This window comes from Poecile atricapillus, chromosome 1, assembly GCF_030490865.1.
Source record: "Poecile atricapillus isolate bPoeAtr1 chromosome 1, bPoeAtr1.hap1, whole genome shotgun sequence".
NCBI classification, from domain to species: domain Eukaryota; kingdom Metazoa; phylum Chordata; class Aves; order Passeriformes; family Paridae; genus Poecile; species Poecile atricapillus.
In genome coordinates, this window is record NC_081249.1 from 28407947 (window position 1) to 28428514 (window position 20568).

At 41.5% G+C, this 20568-nt stretch overlaps 1 protein-coding gene across 4 annotated transcripts in view; it reads left to right on the forward strand.

Moving 5' to 3' along the window:
- The first annotated feature begins 434 nt into the window (after positions 1-434).
- FHL2 (four and a half LIM domains 2) overlaps positions 435-20568 on the forward strand; it is a 44450-nt gene continuing 24316 nt past the window's right edge. The window contains exon 1 of one of the 4 annotated variants that reach the window (XM_058829266.1): positions 435-572. The gene's annotated coding sequence lies outside the window, so the exon portion shown is untranslated. Of the gene's footprint in view, positions 573-13998; positions 14320-20568 lie in introns of those variants that run through there. The other 3 variants (XM_058829268.1, XM_058829265.1, XM_058829267.1) reach the window with 3 other exon arrangements.

The following is a 20568-nucleotide window of genomic DNA, read 5'->3' on the forward strand; positions in this document are numbered from 1 at the left end:
GTGCAGGGCAAAAACAAGGCAGGACACAAGACACAAACTACTCTGCAACAGGGCTGCACACCTGGCATGGACAGATGGACAGATTAAGGAGTGTTGGAGTTTGTTACATCCACAGAACAGTCAGCATGTCTTAAGGTGTTTCTGTCAATCCCAAAGGCCTGACAAATAATCTGATTGATAAATTGGAGTTGCTCATATCTCAGACAAAATATTGAGCCCTGAAATATTGCCATCTCCTCGGGGTGCCTTGCAGCACCCCCTGAAGGCACTCCCAAATGCAGCAAAGCCATGGGCTGGCACTACTCAAGAGCACAAAACCCTTTCCATCAGGGCCCTCATGCAGCTCTAGCTGTGATACCTTAAAAGGCTGGTTAGCACAGAGATGCTGCAGTCCTTATCTCCTGCCCATGGCTGCTGCTTTGGAGATATTATATTTATAGCTCCCCCGAAGCACAGATGCCCAACAGTCTAATTACGAAACATAGAGTTTGGGCAATGCAATAGGGGCAGGTCTGTCCTGTCCTCTCTCGTTCACAGACTCATGAGCAGAGGCAGCACTGAGCTGCAGCAAGGTAAGATAGTGTCTTGTTTTGGTTTTCACTGTCTTTTGAGCCCTTTTCTCTTTTCCACCTGACATTTGCCATCACTTCTCAAGGCTCTGCGTAGACATCTTGAGGGGAGTGCTTCTTTCTCAGGGGAAGAGTGCACTTTAAGATGTTTGTTCTTCTCTTGCTACCAGGGCACACACAGAGAGTCTCTCTTTGTATTCCCAGTCTGTTGTTGGGAACCAGGTGCTAACTAACAGCTGCTCTTTCATTTCTTCACTAAGAATATAGTCATGTTTTCATGTTCTCAAGGAACACAACCATATCTAACTACAGACACTTCCCTGAATAACAAACTGAATTACTTAAGGCAGAAAGATTTTAATTAGTTTTTGGAGGTTTTTTTTCCCCTCTATCAGCATTTTCTTCTTTATGTTGAATGCTTGGAAAATGAATAGATAGTGGGGAAAAAAAAGGTGGACAGACAGAAGGAGTATTTTACTTTTCTCCTATTTCAGACCATTTTCTAGTGGCCATGAAAGAAAAAAAGGAAAATTACAGGTGATGCTTGTTGATCTCGTGTTTTAAACAATTACTTGTTATGGATTACAGCAGTTGAGGGAAAAAGGAAAAGAAAGCAAAGCACTGAATCATAACTGTGTTTCAAAGCAGGAATTAATCAAAACTAGCCTGTAAAATAGCATTAGCAATAACTGCCAAATGCCAATTATCAGGATATTGTTACATTAAATTACTTTTAACCTCATCTCATGAGAGCATTAATTTTCAAATAAAGCAAATAAAAGAACACCTTGTAGGGAAAATAATATTATGTGTGCATGTGCTTGCATTTGCTTGGATGCATTTAGTTACATTTTTATTATAAATATTCTTATAACCAAAGGCTTTGAAATCCAAGGATCACAAAATATGACACAAAGGTAAGAAATATTTATTTACTGTTAGTCTAAAAGCTAAAGCTATCACACATTGCACTAGAGTTGGTTTACTATTCCATTATTCAAGAACTTAAATGAATGAAGGGCTTTTTCAGATGCTGAGTTCTTCATGGGCTTTGACAGGATCTCAGGTCTGTGGTATCCTGAGGAGCAGGACTCCTTAGACCTGACACAAAGCCAGTGCTTATAGGAAAGAGCCCACTTCAAAGTGTTTAAGATGGTGGCCAGATCCTATGTGAGGATTTCAAAGGCAGGAGGCCAGATGATTACTTGGTCTAAAGCTGCTAGAGATGCAGGGACTGGAGATGAGAGGTAGGTGTTTACATCAGTGCACTTGGTGCAGCACTTTGGTCTGGTCCCAGGGCTGTCTCTTGGGCTCTGCCATGACAACACGTGCCTAGCAGTGCTCCTGCAGGAAATGCAGCCCTGTGGCTGTGCCCAGGCCATTACACAGTCATAGCGTCTGAAATCAAGTGAACACATCCAAAACCCATCCTAGGGATAGGATTTGCCCTTAGACCATGTCCAGAGGGGAGAGCCCTACATGTCAGGTCAACAGACCAGCATAGGTGACTGAATCTCAGTGCCTGGGAGCATCCTGCTGTCCTATCTGATTTATGAGTAAAGACATGGCCTCTGAGGTTGCCCCCAGGTATCCAACCTCATCTGTGACAGGCACTCACTACTGTGGTTGATGACCTCAGGTAATATGTCATGTCTGGCTTAGCTTTCCTGGGTTATGCTGGTGTGGGCTGTGACAGTCAGTGTAGATAGTGCTGAGAAAACATGCTTAGGGACAAGTTTTCTCCACCTTTCATGTTAAGAACAGCACATTAGTGGAAGAATAAAGTAATGTAAAATACCAAATTATCTGCACATACATTTATCTTATCTTGGGGCTTACTGTCCCCACATGGATGCCTTGGAAGGCTTAACATCTCCAGACAGTGCAGCCAGCACCTCCACACATCTCCCTGCTCTCCAGCTGCAACTGTCTTGCCACTACACCATGGTCTGCTCAGATCTGCACAGAGCTCCAATCTTCTGCTCCCCAGCACTGGTGAGATGAGTTTCCTGTTACCTGGAGCCCAAAGGCAGCGTGTCCTACCAGAGAATGCACTGTTTTAGAGGGACACCAGTGGGACATGGCAGCTGCCTTCACTCGTCACAAGATCTTGCTATTAATCTAAGCTGATGTGCCTCCACAATAAATTGTGAAATAAAGAAATCATGTACAAAACCAGAATTTTTTAATAGCCTCACTTCTCACACACTAAGAATTTTCTAATGTCCTCAAATTCTTTGTCTATTTTCCAAGCCTCTGGCTAAAACAATAAAAATGAGAAAATTGTCCTGGTTGGGCACTTAGTGTTAAAATATTGCAGCCACCAGTGTATTGACAGTGTTCCCTTTTAAAAACAAGAAGCAGAAGCAGCATTCCAATCATGTAGAACAAAGCATTAGCTTTTTAAAAAACCTCTGTTGGCCAAAAGTCTTTAGCTGGAACAAAATGCAGGAACATACATACTAATGCTGTGATTTTTCACAGAATTTGAATTTGAAAGTGAAGTTAAACAAAAAGACCCAAAGCCTGTTTCCAAAGTGAAACCATTTTAAGGCAATCTCCAACAATAATACTTTGTTCTTACCTATGATTTAAAAATATGATTAATGGATGAATAACTTTACTTTTTCCCTTGATAAAAGCAAGCCATCACAACAAGGCAGACCTTTGACTGCAGCTGGCAAGAGGCTGTGAGGGGGAAGCCTCATCCAAACATTTCTTTAATACAGAAAATGTAAAAGGCTATTTTACAAGGAAGAAAGCCAGAGAAGGAAGTGGATGTGAATACTGACTTGGGGTGAAATCCTGGTCCCACAGATATCAATAGGAGTTCTCTCAGATGCATCCACAGATTACTTTAACAAAACTCAGATCACTTTCTTTTTCTTCTAATTTTAATAGTGCCATACTTGTGTAGATTTGTACCACAAAAGTGTATTTGCATATTTTTTCTTACCTTTTTCCTTCTTTGTGGCTATGTGCTGTCTAACCAAACCACAGACACTCTGACACAGTTGTTTTTCAGTGAGATGAATTATTACTGACTGCAATATTTTATCTTTGGCTTTATATCACAGTGAGTACAGTTTTATGCTGATAAATCTCAGGCTGTTTCAACAATGTTCATCATCTAATGCTGATCAGCTTTGAGAAGCATAGGTCATATTGCACCGAGTCCTAGTTTTTCTGAAAGCAGCTGGAGCAATTTTGCCTGGTTTTGCTCAGTTCCCTCTGACAAACATGGAAGGAGAACTACCATGGACATTGCAAAGGGATTCATCCACTTCATAAAACTCAAAATGTTTCTGCTGCAGGTTGATTTACTGGCTACTGTTAGGACACTCTTACCAAGAATTAGTAAAACTGAAAGGAAACTAGAAGAAAAAATATTCTCCCTCAATTTCATTTCATACTTTCAGCAGTATTTTTTTATGAAGCCATTTGTACAGGCTATCTTCTATAATATTCTTTCCTTTTCCTGCAGCGTCCGTGGAACTCCCATATCACAACAAATTAGAGTAGAGCTCTCCTTTAAAAAGGGAAATAAGTACTTTGTCATGAGAAGAAAATGGGCACATAAGTGGGGACAGAAGCTGTCTCACACACCCCATAAACAAAGCTAGTGGGCTTTCAGATCAGCATATTCCCTGTCAAACTGAACAGATTTTCACCAGTCTTCCTAGAAATTTGCATGCTTTCTGTAGGAGGGAAGCATTGACAGCATTGACTAGTGCTCCTTTTTGGTAGTCTGTGGCTAGGGAAGCAAAGCCCAACATGCCTTGAGATTACCATATGACAACAGAAATACAGGCAAGGCGCAGATGCCATCACACAGAAGCCCATTATCCTGTTATTTAACCCATTTTTTTTCAATGCTTGGTATTCAAATTCCCTATGCATGGTTTCCATTGCAACACATCTCCCAGCCCCCAGCTCTGGGTGTAGAAGGCAGCAGGACACTCAGGGGCCTAGAATACTAATTATAATACAAAGAGAAAGAGACAGCATGACAGTTTTGGTACAAAACAATGATAGAGAGGAAGTTCTCAGAACAAACTCTGTTGTAATTTTCAACTCCACCACATGAGCCCCAGTGAGTGAGCACAGGTCAAACATGTTACGTGTTTCGTGCTTGCATGACCTGCCTTTCACTGTTGAGTATTTCTTCTCTCAACATCCTTTTAGGAGAGAAAAATAGCACTTTTTCCTAATTCAGAAAAAAGAAGTAAGGGTCCTCTAAGGACCAGATCTGAGGCCAGCCATGCCTCCTTTCTGCCTTTTTGCCCTGTGTTTACTAATATAAATGTAGGGTGGATCTGCAGCTTACTAAAGGAAATAGCAAAGAGCACTGGCTCCAGGGCATGCTCATGGAGAAGGCTGGCAGGAGAAGCAGTGTGGGCATGGCTGTGAAAGTGCTATAAGCACTCAGGCAGAGCAGTCTGCCTTCCTCACAGGTCTTCCTCTGCCCTCTCCTGCAATGAAGTTCCCATTGCCTGCCAGTGCTGTGTCTGCTGCCAGACAAGCCAGCCCCTTCCCCACATTTTTTGCTGGATATCCAAGCGTTTGAAACTCTTGCAAATGAGGAGTCTGGGTTCCTGAAAATCCTTCTGGATATAAGGAAGAGTAAGCATCATTGTGGAGAGGCTTTTCAGGGGCGGACAGATGGGCAGTGCTCAGTCATGTAAGGCATTTACATTGTAGCAACTCAGCCAGGACTCACTGGACTTCATGGTTAGACATTAGGGGTAAGCAAAAGGACTAGCACTGCTTCATAATGTGAGTTCTGACTCCCCTCTAATGATTCATAAAAATTACTTATCTTCCAGCAAGAGACACTTCATCTTCAAGACAAGCCATTGTTACAAGTCTTTCCTTCGTTTTACTCACAACATTCAAATTTCATTCACATTAAGACAGCAACTCCACTAGACAGCCATGTGAATATAAACTTGGCAGGCACAAACAAAACCCATATGCCTATCAGGCTGAGAATGGATGGTATATTTTTTCAGCTCTATGTGAAGCGGTAGACACGAAATTCACATCAGCAACCAAATGATTACTTTAATCCTATTATTTAAAGGGCCTGAGCACTTATAGGGTTCAAAGTAAGCACAGGCCTAAGAGGATCAACAGCAAGGACTCTACTTCAAAGTGCACATTCTAAGCTCATATACTCAATCATAATATATGTCTGAGCCTACACCCAGACCCTCTCAGTTTATCTGTAGCATATACAAACAGTAGCTGGGAAGAAAAATAATTGTTACCATACAGAAGGATCTTTTTTCAAAGCAGAATGTCCCCAATCATGGTCAGACTGGAGAGAGTGACTGTTTCTACTTACATCAAAATATTGTGAGTCTGAAGTAATTTGGGAAGTGATTTGTAACTGTATGCTTCGTTTGAATATTAGGCAAGTTGAAGGGTTTGGGGAATGATAGGTCTAACAGATAACCAGTCCTTGAAGTCCTTGATGGTTGGAACAGAAGAGGCTAAATGATCTCTTTTTTTTGCTTCTGTGTTCATTGTGGGGAGCTTGGAGAGCTTCCTGCAGCAGAATTCTTCCTTATGGGTATCGTCAGAGGATCTATTTCAAGCTGAAGTGTCTGTCAAAGAGGTATGGAGCAAATAAACAAAATGAATAGGAAGAAAATGTTAGAACTAGATGGTGTTCACACAACAGATTTAAAGGGACTGAGGATGAATTAGCTGAAATAATAATTGCCCATGGCCTCTTATTTAAAACAGACTTAGAACTGAGCACCTGAATGTATCCAATACAACATCAGCTTTTTTAAATGCTTCCAAGAGAAAGTGGGAGAAATAGAGCCTGGTAATACTGAGAAATTTAGTAGAAATCACCACACAGGGTAGAGAAGATGGGTGAATATGATACACTGTGAGAAATTCAATATAGCTTGGTAAGGAGAAATCATGCTCTACAGATCCCTCAGGTTCCTATAAGATAAACAGCATGGAGATACAGGAGATCTTTGCTTGACAGCATCTGCTTATTTGACCTTTTCCATGTATTCACTAAGGGCCCTCACCATAAAACCTTAAAAGCAGAGTGACAGGATAAGAAGGAAGATATTTGCATGTATCATGTAAAATCTATTGAAAGATAGACAGGTTTTACAGCAAAGAGATTGATAGGAGATTATTAGTGGAAATTCTTCTAAGACTGAGGAACCAGATGAGAGAAAAGGATCTTAGGCAACAGAATGAGTGGGCACTACAGTAGCCTCTCAAACTGAATGTAGATGTGCATAAAACAGTGAATGTGGGGGGAAAACGTAACTTTAGATATAAAGTAATGGTTTTGTCTAGCTGGATGTGAAATTTAGAGGTTATAGAGGTTTACAAAAAAACCCAAAACAACAGAACACAAGCAGCCAAAATGCAAACTGAATGGTAAAGTTTTGGCTACATCACCTGAAAACCTAAACTGCCATATTGAAAAAGTTTGAGGAGGAATGATAAAACACGAGAAGTAGCATTTGTACAGACTGAACAGGTAGACTAAGGCTCCCTGGCCTAGGAGAGATGGCTGAGGGGAGATATGATAAAGATTGACAAAGACAGCATAGAACATGTAGCGTATGAATAAAGATCACTTTTTCATTATATCTCCAAGGGTAAGACCTAGGAGGCCTCAGATGAAACTGGTAGGTAATATGTTCAAAATTAACACAAGGAAGATGGTTCTTCAGCAACACAGAGTAGAGCTACCTGTTACTGGAAACTGTGAATTTCCTTTCAGGCAACCAGGAGGGAACTGCAAGTTCATGAAGTGATATTCAGTATGGATACTGCCTCCAGGTTGAGAAATCCCCAAGCCAAAAGTTGCTGGAGGCTGGCAGAGTATTATGAAGAGATATCATTTCATTCTCTTCTCCCTTTCCTCCCAAGACATTTCCCAAGAGCTGCATAACAAATTGGAGGAACAAAGTTTTCAGTGACTCTTATATTGCTATGGTGTGATCCGAATAACTAACTACAAATGACAAGTTCTGCCTGACACTTCATCCTTTACAGGCATGAATGTTAGAATGAAAACTTCCTTCCTCCCTTCCTCCCTCCCTCCCTTCCTCCCTCCCTCCCTTCCTCCCTCCCTCCCTCCCTCCCTCCCTCCCTCCCTCCCTCCCTCCCTCCCTCCCTCCCTCCCTCCCTCCCTCCCTCCCTCCCTCCCTCCCTCCCTTCCTTCCTTCCTTCCTTCCTTCCTTCCTTCCTTCCTTCCTTCCTTCCTTCCTTCCTTCCTTCCTTCCTTCCTTCCTTCCTTCCTTCCTTCCTTCCTTCCTTCCTTCCTTCCTTCCTTCCTTCCTTCCTTCCTTCCTTCCTTCCTTCCTTCCTTCCTTCCTTCCTTCCTTCCTTCCTTCCTTCCTTCCTTCCTTCCTTCCTTCCTTCCTTCCTTCCTTCCTTCCTTCCTTCCTTCCTTCCTTCCTTCCTTCCTTCCTTCCTTCCTTCCTTCCTTCCTTCCTTCCTTCCTTCCTTCCTTCCTTCCTTCCTTCCTTCCTTCCTTCCTTCCTTCCTTCCTTCCTTCCTTCCTTCCCTCCTTCCCTCCTTCCCCCCTTCCCCCCTTCCCCCCTTCCCCCCTTCCCCCCTTTCTCCCTCCCTTCCTCCCTTCCTCCCTCACTTCCCCACTTCCTTCCTGTCCTAATCTTAACCCTTAAAGGCAAGTTAGACAGGAATGACTTTGACATTGCCACTTCTGCCTTGGAAATGAGTTAAGTTCTTAACGTGTCTGCCAACTGCTCAGTTTTTCAAGCCTGTCTTTGCTCAGAAGTTCCTGAGGCCTCTGGCTGTCTGATAAAGTGAAATGGTAGTTTCAGATGTTGTTATTTATTTCCAGAGGGTGATAACAGCTATCAGGAACGCAGGCAGAAAAAGTGCGAAGGGGAGCAGAAGCAAATAATACACACAGGAGTAAGGTTTTGGAGAAGAAGCCATGAACAGTGGGTCAGTGGGAGGGGGAAAGACTATGGAAAGGGGATTTTGCCTAAAAATGCTGAAGTGTGCTGCTGGGAACGCCACAGGGAATGGGAGCTACTTTTTACAGAATAGCAAGTCTCTGGTGCTGTTGGAAACACAGAGTGATTAGTTTCTTGGAACAATCACAGTGTGTTTGTTTCATGCATCTGGAACAGGGAATGATAAATCATGATTATACTAAAAGTAATGAATCCTAAATTAAGGGGTAGTATTTACCAGCTCAGAAGACCAGCAATTACTGCAACCTCTGTAGTAATCTGACATCCCAGATTCCATCTGCAGGGGTAGGAAACCCAAAAGGTTCTTCCCATCTGTCATATTCAGGCCCCACATGGCAGCCAAGTTGAACCCAGAGAAAAGAAGCAAGAGCTCCTCTGCATAGGTCCTTGCACTATTGTCATTTAGTCATATGAAGACCCCTCACATGTTGTTGGGGGTTGTCTTTCTATCCCAAAGCACTTCCAAAAACATGCCATCAAGATCTCTGCCCTTGGTTACAGATGAGCAAACTATGGAGCTGAGGGGTTTAGCAAACACTTAGAAGCCAAAGAAATGTGAAGATGGCAAAGACCAAAATGTTTCATTCTAGTTTCCTTAAAATTAAAGGCACCACCTGTTCCTTAGTGAGGGGAAAGAATGAGAAATAATGCAGGGAAAGTAGATGAAAAGACTGTATTCCATAAGAATTGTTGTCTTCCACTCTCTTTGTTGTAAATCTTCATTATTTCTTCACGCAGTTCACAGCCTGGTGAGGGCTGTTCAGGATGGCTGCCCCACGTGCTACAGGCAGCTAACTGCTTGGGGAGTTTGATGGGCTGCCTCTAACCTGCAATGGCCTGTATAGCTTTTTATAAAATCCATGAGGTCCTGGGATAGATTTTCTGACAATACTGCTTGTCCAGTGAAGGACTTGTCAGTCCTGTAACACAGTGCCTCAGCTTTCCAAGCTTTTGGAAACTTATCTGTCAACAAGAGGGATTTTCCTTGGCAGATACCATTCCTTTAAGCCCTGGGTTGATGCATGAAGTTTCCTCCGGTTCTGTCTGCTTCTTCAAGCACCAATATACTTCTCCTCTGTGATCAAATTTTGTTCCTCTGCACATCAGTGATAAAAGCTGTTTGTCTACTCAGCTGGGAGAGAGGAAAGCAGCAGAAAAAGGGACACAGCTGTCTTTCTGCCTGGGTCATCCACTGCAAGCCCTCTCTTACATCTCAATTGTCCACAGAAGGAAGGGTATGGGAGCAATTACGCAGACAGTGACAGACCACATCCTGACAGGTGTCTCACTGCCATATCCACTTTGGGACATCTCTTTCAGGAGATAGATTTCTCTGAATGAAACTGGGGCTAACTGGATTGAAAGTCCTGACTAACTTAAAAAAAATAATGAAATCTTTGTCCAAACTGCCCAAAATGGTCTAAAATGCTTTCGTCTTTATCCCAGACCATGCTGTCATAGAGACACTTGTATTTGAGTCTCAATGATCTGTATTATCACATAGCATCATGTTATCCTTCTAAAGATAACTTTTCCTGTGGAAAACTGAAGTTCTTTGATGCTACTGAACCATGGCATCTTTCTCTAAATTCCTGAAGAAATTGTTTAGCACTGCATGTGAAAACTATTTAAACATATTAAGAAAGTAAACATGGAAGAATTTTTTTTTACAGATTAGATTGGAGTTTCTAAATGACTAATGTTTCCACATTGATTTAGGCTAAACATCAGTTATAGAAGTCTTGCATGATCCCAAAGCAGACAGACTTTCTCTATCTGCCTTTCAAGGGGTGGTTTCAATGGATTGTCCAAAGATGTCTGTAATTTCCTCATCAGAATCTGCAAAACTGATATTTCTTACCTGATGTGTCTTTCTACTTGAGGTTCAAGTCTCCTAGGGGAAGAAATGAAGATCAGAATATTGCAAAAAGCCTTGTGACTTGGAAACTGAATTGGGAAAGAAAATACATGGTGAAAATATCTTTTTATCCTTTGTAAATTCCTCATAATCTTGGGGAAAATACTTATCTGTGAGCATTTTATAAGAATGAAATTTCAGAGAGATTTCATATTGCCTAGCTGTTATTTTAGGTTTAATGAACTAAAATGCAACATCTGCACTAGTCTACACTCCTTCCTAAGTAGTAGTGCCAAAAATAGCAGCTCTCCTAAATGCACCCTCTCATATTCAATTGAAGCTTGTGTTACACAGACTCAAGCATCAAAAAGGGAATTAGTTGAATTCTGATAAAGTAACTTAACAGTTTCCATGATAAATTGGTGGAGTAAGGAGTCAGCCAGTAGCTTAGCCATTTTCAAACTTAAAAGTGTATTATTTTCCCCCTCCCCTGCTCTCAGAGACATTCTATTTCTCTGTGTCTCAAACTGGGGGAAATAAAAATATTCCACTTCCAGCTGTCTCTTTCTACTACTTTTCTTTGTTCATTCTTTTCAGCCAGAAAAGGAGATAAGTGCTGAAATTACAGTTATTCCAGCATCAGTCCAGTAGCTGAAGTGAGACATGAGGGCTTAGTAAAATCATTGAGAAGTCCTGCTATGAAAATGGTACTATTCCCATCTTTTTTCCTCATATGGAGGTACAGCATTCTACACATAAAATTAACCCACTAAACACACACACACACACCACTGAAGAACAAGCAATATATGCTATGTAAATGCCATATACATGAGGAAAATATAAATCATAGGATGTTTATAAATCACTGTGTGGTACTTGTATTTCCACTCTTGATTTAGGCTCCCTATTGGAAGCACTGCCCTTGTTTTCATTGCATTCTGAAGCCTTGAAGATGCCTGATCTCTGCTGGGTTCTTGAGAGAACCAATGAAGTAAAAATTAAATATAAAATACATATACTGAGAAATAAGAACTGGGTTACATAATAAATTTGTTAGTGAAAGGTCCTCTGCCCTTTCTTTCCCATCTCTCTGAAAATTAATGAAATTTGTGGCTCTCCCACCCACCCACACCTGTTGGATTTGATTCTGGTGGGAAAGGGGCTAGGAAGGGCTGCCAATCACTGATGAATATTTACTTGCTAGATAAATGTGGGGTGAGTGGTCCTGAAGGAGGGTAAGAGGTCTGGCACTCCCTATACCTTCCTTAGAAGTGTTTGATGGAATGCATACACCTCATTATGGGATGAGGGAAGGTGCTGCCTGGTAACCTTCCGCATCCCTTTCACAGCTTCAAATAGTCTTGAGGTGGCTGCTGAGTGTCAAGTCCCATAGTGAGCTCACAAATCAGTGGGTTTTAAATTGGCAGAGGTTCTTCTGCCTCCAAGGAGTCAGAGGTGATATATTAAATTAGGCAAAAATTACCTTATCTTCCTTAGTCAACCCAGACCTGCAACAGAAAAACTAAAACATTTCAGCCCAAGTCAGTATATATTTAAACATATAATTGTGGAAAACACTTGCCTTGTATGACAAGGATCATCAAAAAATCTCTGTCAGACTTTCTGCAGTAGCTGTCAATGGACAGATGGGGAAATAAAAATATCAGGAATATTGAAATACATATTGATGTTTTTCTGACACATTCAGAATAGTTTGTTTAGAAAAGTTTGGAATCAAATAGCCCAATTCTAATCATCTTCAAGGCCTTTCTCCTTTTCAGTGTACACTATTAAATTAGAGCTAAGAACAGTAACTAAGATGAAAATAAATAATTATTGTTGCCACTATGTAACAGTTTAACCTAGAAGAGAGAAACTATTCCTCCTAATACATTCATACTCTAGCTAGTCCTTGGTAAATTTCCTAGCAACTTACATGTGAGTTTGGCTGTCCTGAGCTTTATATTTACAGACAGTGAAGCTAATGAACAGAAAGATAAAATGTTCTGTCCAAGGGCATCCAGGAAGTCACTGATGGGACTGGAAACCCAGCCAGTATAGCTCTCCCAAGACATAGGTGCAGCTTCAAGGTAGCTCATGGGTTCAATGAAAATTTTTCACTCTCTGGTTTAATTAATTTTACAGTGCCACTGCAAATTCAAGGGAAGAATCAAGGACTCCCAATGTGGCTGGGGGGTGCAGCAGCTTTGATTTAAATAAGATTTAATTGCCATGGCATTCTTAATCCTGTATGTCCACTGTTGGTCCTCCAGGGCATGATGTCTGTGTTTTGAGAACTCAACAGCAAAGGCTGGATCAACTGACAAACAGATCATTGCTGGTCACCAAAATAACTCACACCTGTAAATGAAAGTTGGTTTCTTATAAAAGAACCAGGAATGGCCCCTCCCCACCATTTTATTCCGTGCTTTTCTAGATTTGGAGTAGCACTGAGACTAACCAACACATTTAACCCCCGTTTCAAATCTGGCTATATTTGGGTGGATAAGAGGACAGAAAGTACAGGGCAGGGTTCTGGCATAAGTTCGTTTTGCAGGAGAAACCCTTATCTAGCCCATGTCCACATTTACACCACCGCTGAGGCACACGCCAGAACCCAGTATCCAAAACTGGACTACCTGGCATCTTCTGGATGCAAAACAACAGTAAGACTCTCTTGGGATAATGGGCTTTACATATTTATCCTTCTGGTATCCCTTGAGGTTGGAAGCGTTCATATTAAAGCACCTCCCTTTGGCAAGCACCAGTCATTACTGAAGAATTACCCTGAATTGCCTTCCCAGCCTAGCCCTCAAGCTGCAGAGAGCAGACATCTCCCATGTGCTTCTCATCCAAATTCTTCCCTCTGGGAGGTTTCCCAGGACCCTCACTGTTTTGATTAGCAGAATGTGTTTCTGCTAGAATGGTTGATAAATGAAATTGGATTTTGTAGCAGGAAAAGTAGTTCCTGATTATAGCAGGATTAATAGTTCCCTCTCTTCTTACCATGTGCACGCTGGCAAGGCTCTCGGCTGGGTACTGAGCATGTGCTGAGACAGGCTGTTCCTTTGGCTTTCTCTTACAAAGAGATGGTTGGTTTTGGTTTCATTGATTTCCCCTGCTTTTGTTCGTTTTCCTCCTGATCATGGGGAAGCTTGGTAAGAAAGAAGGGTGAAGAGAAACTAGACTGGGGTCTGAATGCTCATAAAGAAATGCCTGCACACTTGGTCTTTGTAAAAATGTGCACCTCTCCACAAAGGAAAAGAGAGACAGGTTGTTTCACTCTTCTTTGGCAAGACACTCAGCAGGCAAAACTACCAAAGCAAATAAAGCCTGATGCCAATTTTAACCAAGGACTTTATTCTCTCAGCCCGGTGAGGAGCCTTACAAATGTTTGGTCTTGAGCTGCTGTTAAAACCTCTCCTTCTGTAAAGAGCGAGCTCTCCGATTTAGCAAAGCCGTGTTATTAATGAGCATCACGGCTTTAGAGAAACAAAGGCTGGAGGAGGGGAGAGGGAGCCTTGTTTTAGGAAGGGGGCCAAGAAAGACAAGATGTTTAGGAGGGGGAAGTATCGACACCCTTGCAATAGAGAAAGTGTCGAATGCCAGCTGCAGATCTCCTCAAAGAACGAGAGTCTCCGATGCTTTTGTGTCCTTATATGGTAAAATGATAGCGAGGGGTTTCACTGGGCTGGGGAAGGCAGCAGCCTCTTTCCACACAGCGCTGACTGCAGAGCTGCCATCGGCACAGCCGCTCTGTGCAGGCAGCAGAAAGCCCGGCTGGCAGTACCGCTGAGCGCTGCAGGCAGGCCAGCGTGCTCCTTGCACATCTGTTCATGGATGTGAGCCCCTGTCCCCGCTCCAGGAGGTGGCATTAACTGCCCGCTGCTGCTCTGTAAGTAAATATCCCTTTTTCCCCTTCCCTCCCACTACCCACAGAACATATCTTTGGAGGTGTCGCTTTAAACAAAGGGTGCGGAGAGGAGGAGGGGGCTGTTTAATATCCCAGTGGGTTTTTGGGGAAGGATGCGAGGAGAGAGGTTGCCGGTCCCCCTTTCTCCTGAGTGCGCGGGGAGGGGTGTGAAGAGGACAAAAAGACAAATTTCTTATCACAGCAATTACTGCTGCATGTCCGTCAGTAAAGTGACACATCAGCGAGCTGATGAGGCGCTGGGTCTTTTCATGTGTAACTATTTTTAATGACTGGATTGTGCTGAGTGTGTAATCCCCTGGGGAGGTGATAAAAAGTACAGGATGGGGTCTTAGATTCCTTACACCTCCGTGCAGTCCTGCTACCGAGCTCAACAAAGGAGCAATTTTGTACTGTAGCAAGAGCAGATACACATGAAACTAAGGTAGCCTCTCCTTTTTGCAGGCAGTGAGGACAGATTGTGTATGGGAAAAACGGGAAACCATCAGCATCTGTTTCTTCTTTTTCTGTGGAGAGAATAAATTAGAATACAAATCCCAATTAATAGCACTGCACTCCTTCTTTTTGTGCTTCTCTCTGTGTGCATGTGTGTGCAGCTACAATAACCCAGTCCTTACTGTATGCTAACGTGGATTTCCCTGTGTACATAATAAAGGAAATACTTTCATTGTCTGCACTGACGGCTGTTCCAAACTTTTTACTCCCTCCAAGGGATGTGGCTTTTATTTAGTTGACCAAATACCTGCATATTCCAGCTTTTCTGTGTAGAGACACACACAGCTTTGCTGAGTACACGAGACAATAAATGTTATAGAAATATACACACCAGCAAGTCAGTCAGCCTGTGATTGCCACTCCCCTGACTCCAATCTAGAGGTACATTAGCTAAGATTGCTAATTAACATTGAGATTACCAGGGTCAGTAACCATAACATTTATTGATGGTTATGAGTATTTATACGTTGTCTTGAATAGGAATTGTTCTAAAAGGGACTAATATAAGGCTGTGTTATTAGATAGACAAATGAATACAAATGTGAAAGAATACTACAATTAAGGTTGTCTCTGTGTTTCTGCCATGAACCCTATTTTTATCAGTTCATAAATTTATGGGACTCCCAGCTTTCTGGCTAAAATCTTCTGTGCCTTTTATCAGCCAGATAGTAAACTTTGAACATGATTGCCTCAGGCATTTGGATATGGAAGGCAAAGAAAAAAAAAAAGGTTGGTATTTGTTTCTTTTACAAAAAATTATGTCTGTTTTGTGCACCTGTAGACGTAACTGGGAAAGGATGGATTCTAAAAGTTGCTTTTTCAATAGAACCTGATCAATTCTTGGTCACATAGGGAGAATTTTTTTTTAAAAGGATACACTGTATTGAAAACTCAGCTCCTGAGATACCATAACATTAATATCTAAATCTGACCAGAGTACCAATAAAACTGTCTTTTACCCTAGCCATAGGTTAAAATGATCTCTGGCTTGTGAACCAACATGTGGTTGAGGTGACTGGGGCAGCTGAAAAGACATAAAATGCTGTTGTTGAGGATTCAACTTTGTAAAAGTTACCTGGGGTTCCCACCTGGCATCTCCATCTAACTAGCACACCTGACACTAGGGGGTGGACCAGTTATGGTGGTCTTTTGAAAAAGCCCAAGATGGCTAAAGTGATGGGATAAAATATAATTATTTTTAGTTCTCACCATTTTGTCAAATGTGCTCCCACAGAAATCAGCAGTGGTTGACAAATCAGAAAGCACCAAATAGATGCTTCCAGGCCGTTTGGATTTACAGGATAATATTACTAATTTTTGTGAAATCACTTTTATCTCACAGGAGTGGCTATATTGTGTCAGATATTGTTTGTCTATGTGAAGCTTGTACCATGTAGAGCATGTAATGGTGATTCCCAACTGAAGAACTCAGGTACAAATAATGATCTATTTCCCACTTCTTAGAGAAGTCTAGGGATAGCACTTCCCTGAAATCACATCTTTCCTGTCCATGCAGACATCAGCTCTCCCAGATTCTTGCATTAGAAAAGAAATCAGACAATTCCTTTGATCACACACAACACAGTCTGCCAGGATTCCATCATGCTTTGAAAGTCAGAAGCCAAAAAAACCCCACAACCCCAGAACACTGGTGACAAAATACAACTTCTACAATTGTAAGGGCTAATGACAGTTTCTACTGTACTGTAAATTCAAACGTTCATCCCAAAAGAAAGGGATGAGGAAGGCTGCAAAGACCTATATTCAGGAGAGACCTCTGGCTCAGTTCTCCAGGGCATTGAGCTCTGAGCCTCAGAGCCAAGCAGTGTGTTACCTGCTGGTGTCCTCACCTCCCTGCCTTGCCTCATCCCACAGGGGCCAGGATACTCAGAGTTAAGGGAAGGTCAGATAAGTGTTAACATCTTTGGCCACAAGTAATGCCTGTTGCTGCTGGCCAGCATGCTCACAGTCTTTCAAGGTCCCCATGGACCAGGAACATTCAGGTCTAAGTCTCATTCATGTTTCTCTAATGGGTAAATCTGTCCTGAGCATCCCTGGACACTCTGAATGGTGTAGTGTTGTAGGCAATCATCTTTCCTCACTTGGATACTGCTTCAGAGAGTGGGGGAATCTCATAATTTGCATTTTTAGACTGATTAATTCTAATGGTGTAGTTTTAATATTTAATTTACATATGCACAGTTATTTGTGATGCAGATTCACCCTAAGTGAGAGAGTAAAATGGCAGGGTAATGACAGGTTTCATGAAAATAAATCTTGGATACATTGACAGCCACTGAAGCATTAACATTTCAACAATATTAATTAGCTATATATAGACAGAGTTTGATTATAAACCACTAGAGCCTTCTCCTAAGGATGAACATCAAAATACTCATGCCAGGTGAAAAAGTTAGTTTTGTTCCTCTTCACATACCCTTCTATATTATATTGGATTATATCAACTAGGATGCTGAATGGTTTCTGTACATATAATAATATGCCATAAGAGGAATGCAGGTGGGCATAACACTGACATAAGCATATTCACTTCTCCCTTCTACAGGAAATTTTTGAATTTAAAGTTTCAAATATATCAATCATTGCAGAGAAAGGTCTAAAGTATCACTCTGATGGTGTTAGTTCTAGACCCTCAGGGTGGCTCAAAACCCACCACTGTTTCTTCACTTCATCTTACATAATAAAAGCAGTAAATTGCATAAAGTAATGACATACCTGTAAGCATTTACATAGATATATTTTGTCATTACTCTGAAGCACTTTGAGATTTAGAGCAGAAATGTCTCCAGAAACCAGGATATTGCCTTTGATGAATTCCACCTCTCCGTACTATGCCATGCAGTTCTCCATGGTCGATTCATCATCTTCCTTCTTCAGCTGGAAATAATCTTGCCCACAAAAAGATTGCCTGTGTCTATGTCACCAGGCTTTCTATGTCTTTGTACTTTCTTCTGTACATCTCACGCACTGTGGGTACTTTGGCTCAACCTTAGCAGATGTCCTCTCTGCTCTCTTGTGCCAGTCTCCAGCCACAAACCTCCCCAAAACTGTGTCTGACTGGTTTCACCCAGGTGCAATCCATCTGGTTTGCTAAGATGTATCCAGCTGAACAGGTGCCCCCAAGGTTTACACAGCCTCCTTTGCCAAGTTTTGGAAGGCCAGGGACATGGCAGCTGAGCAGGGAAGTTTGGATACCTCACAGCCCAGAGGCATCCACTGCCACAGCAGTTTTATACAGCAGCTGTAAGACATGCATTAACTGATCCCCCAAACCAGGCATGCCAATTATCTTAGACACAGGGGGGCTTTGTGGTCTTACCTCAGTAAGCAGAACCAGAGCTGTGCTGCTAGAGGCCAGAACAAATAACAAAGCATTCTTCTTCCACAGAATCATCCCTACTTTCCTTCTATCCTTTCTGTAAAGAAAGAAACACAGGCTATTTGGGACACTGTTCTGGTTTTGTGCCCTGGGTAGTAGTATGAAGGATTTCAAAAATACAGAAAAATTTGGAAACATGACTGCATGGTGGCACATGGCATTTCTGGGTATTTTTATCTTAAAGACTAATTTCTCTGAGATTAGCAGTGTTCGTGTCAGTAAGAGAAAGCAATCCTTTTCTAGGAAAAGAAACCTTTGTTGGAGTTTAGTGTCTGCAGACATTTAGCTTAAACACTACTTTTGCAGGATAGTACCAGAAATAATAACAAGGTTTATTAGTCTTACACTATTTTTCTCCTCTATCACTTTTGTTATCTGCTTAAATGCTCTTATTAGAAATATAAACTTTTATGCTTATGCAGGATCAAGTACTTGACCTTTCATTTGAGCAAGCTTTTTGCTTATTTTGCAAGAGAAAGAAGGAGGACAGCAATTTCAAAAGGCTTTAAAATAGAAAATAAAAGCAAGCCTTTCCACTTGAACTGTGCTCCTCTTTGCTGTGGCAGATTTAAGTCATGCTTCATGTTTTTTCAATACCCTTCTTTTGCAAATGAATTATGTGCAGGAATATGGGTAAGACCATAGACCCTCCAGTAATTTCAGTATCAGCTGGAGAAAACAAGAGAGGAAACCCTGTGGGGTACACTTTCAAAGTGTCATTGCTCAGTTTTTCTGTGGCATTTGCAGATATTACCACTGGTTCTTGCGCTGCCACTGCTGGAATGGCTCTAGACTGGAGCAGAACTTTATTGACTGCCAAACACAATAAACCACACAGAAACCACAAGTGGAGTGTTCCTTCTCCACTGCTGTAATTGGGATTACTTTGCATGAGGAACCTTGCCACACAAGAAATATTTTCTATTTCATTTTTTTATTATTTATGTTCTGCTAAGGAGTACAATCTTAACGAGCAAGCTATCCACTTTCCAGGTCATGATAGGCTGACTGTGCAATCCAGGCAGAAACCAGGTATGCTTTGGTTATCTGCATATGTTAATGCAGTCTGTTGGGTCAGAAAATTGCTCTAAAGAGATTTAAAAAAAAATGTAAAAAAGAGATCAGAATGTTATACCATACGCAAAATAAGTCAGCCATTTCCAAGGAAGGTGAGTCCTTGGAAAAATCCAAATATAATTTTGAAGAATATTTTAAGGTAATTTTATTAAAAATAAAATACTTTTTCTTTCTTTTAAAATTTACCATCTAAAGGCATGACTGGGATATTTTACTTGGGGTGGATTTTTTATTTTTTTTTTTTTTGTTTATTATTATTATTATTATTTTCAAATATTAAACCAAATTTTCCTGGCATTTGATGAAGAGCTTTTCTGACATCTGTAAATATCTACTCTGAGCTTAAGAAACAGCAATGAACACCTTTGTAACCAAGTACTTTTAATATCCCAACTTTGATGTGGACAGTGGTAAAGCACTGGGTTTGTTAACAGGGCTGTTCTGGGAGAGAGATGATATATCATAAGGGTCTTGTTTTCTTGAAGACAGGGTGCCAAATTCTTTTTGTTGTGCTTACTTCAGGATTGCAAGAGAAAAAGTCTTCTGCTTTCTTCTCAGCTTAAAAATTTAAAAGACAAGGAGTGCAGCCACATCTGCCTAAACATCCCTGTCTCATTTACAAGCTAAGAATAAACCCCAGACCACTTGTTCCTCATAGCCTGGTTAGCCTTTTCATTGGCCATCTTTAGTGTAAGGCAGCAAATGTCCTTCTGTGGCCCATGGAGGGAGACCTGCCTTTTGTGCATCAGCTGGCTTGGCTTCCCCGTGGCCAGGAGCTGCTGCTGAAGGGTCACAGCTCCGAGCAACTCAAAGCATCAACACTCGTCCTATGGCCAGCATCACCTCCAAGCACTCAAGTTCCAACCTTTGCTCCATTGTGACAATGTTTGTGGCACTCAGTGAAGAGGGTAAGATACATCTGGAAAGCCAAACAAAGAGGGCTACCAGCCCTTAGTATGTTTTCATAAATCCAAACACACAGGAGTGCTTTGGGTATCTGTGGTGTACATCTACCACCAGCTAACTTTTTTACAATGCAGTTCAGGTGAATTCTGACCATACATAACTTTCCCCCAACCCCTCACCTCTCATCAGTATTACAAGAAAATAGCTATTTCTTATTTTTTTAGGGTAAATTTTAAAAAAATTAAATTAGGTTTCCCTCTTTTCCCCTTGCATGACCTTATGGTCTGGTTTGGAAAGATGCTTAGTTCTCCCAAGAGTGTTTTCCTGTTGCTGCA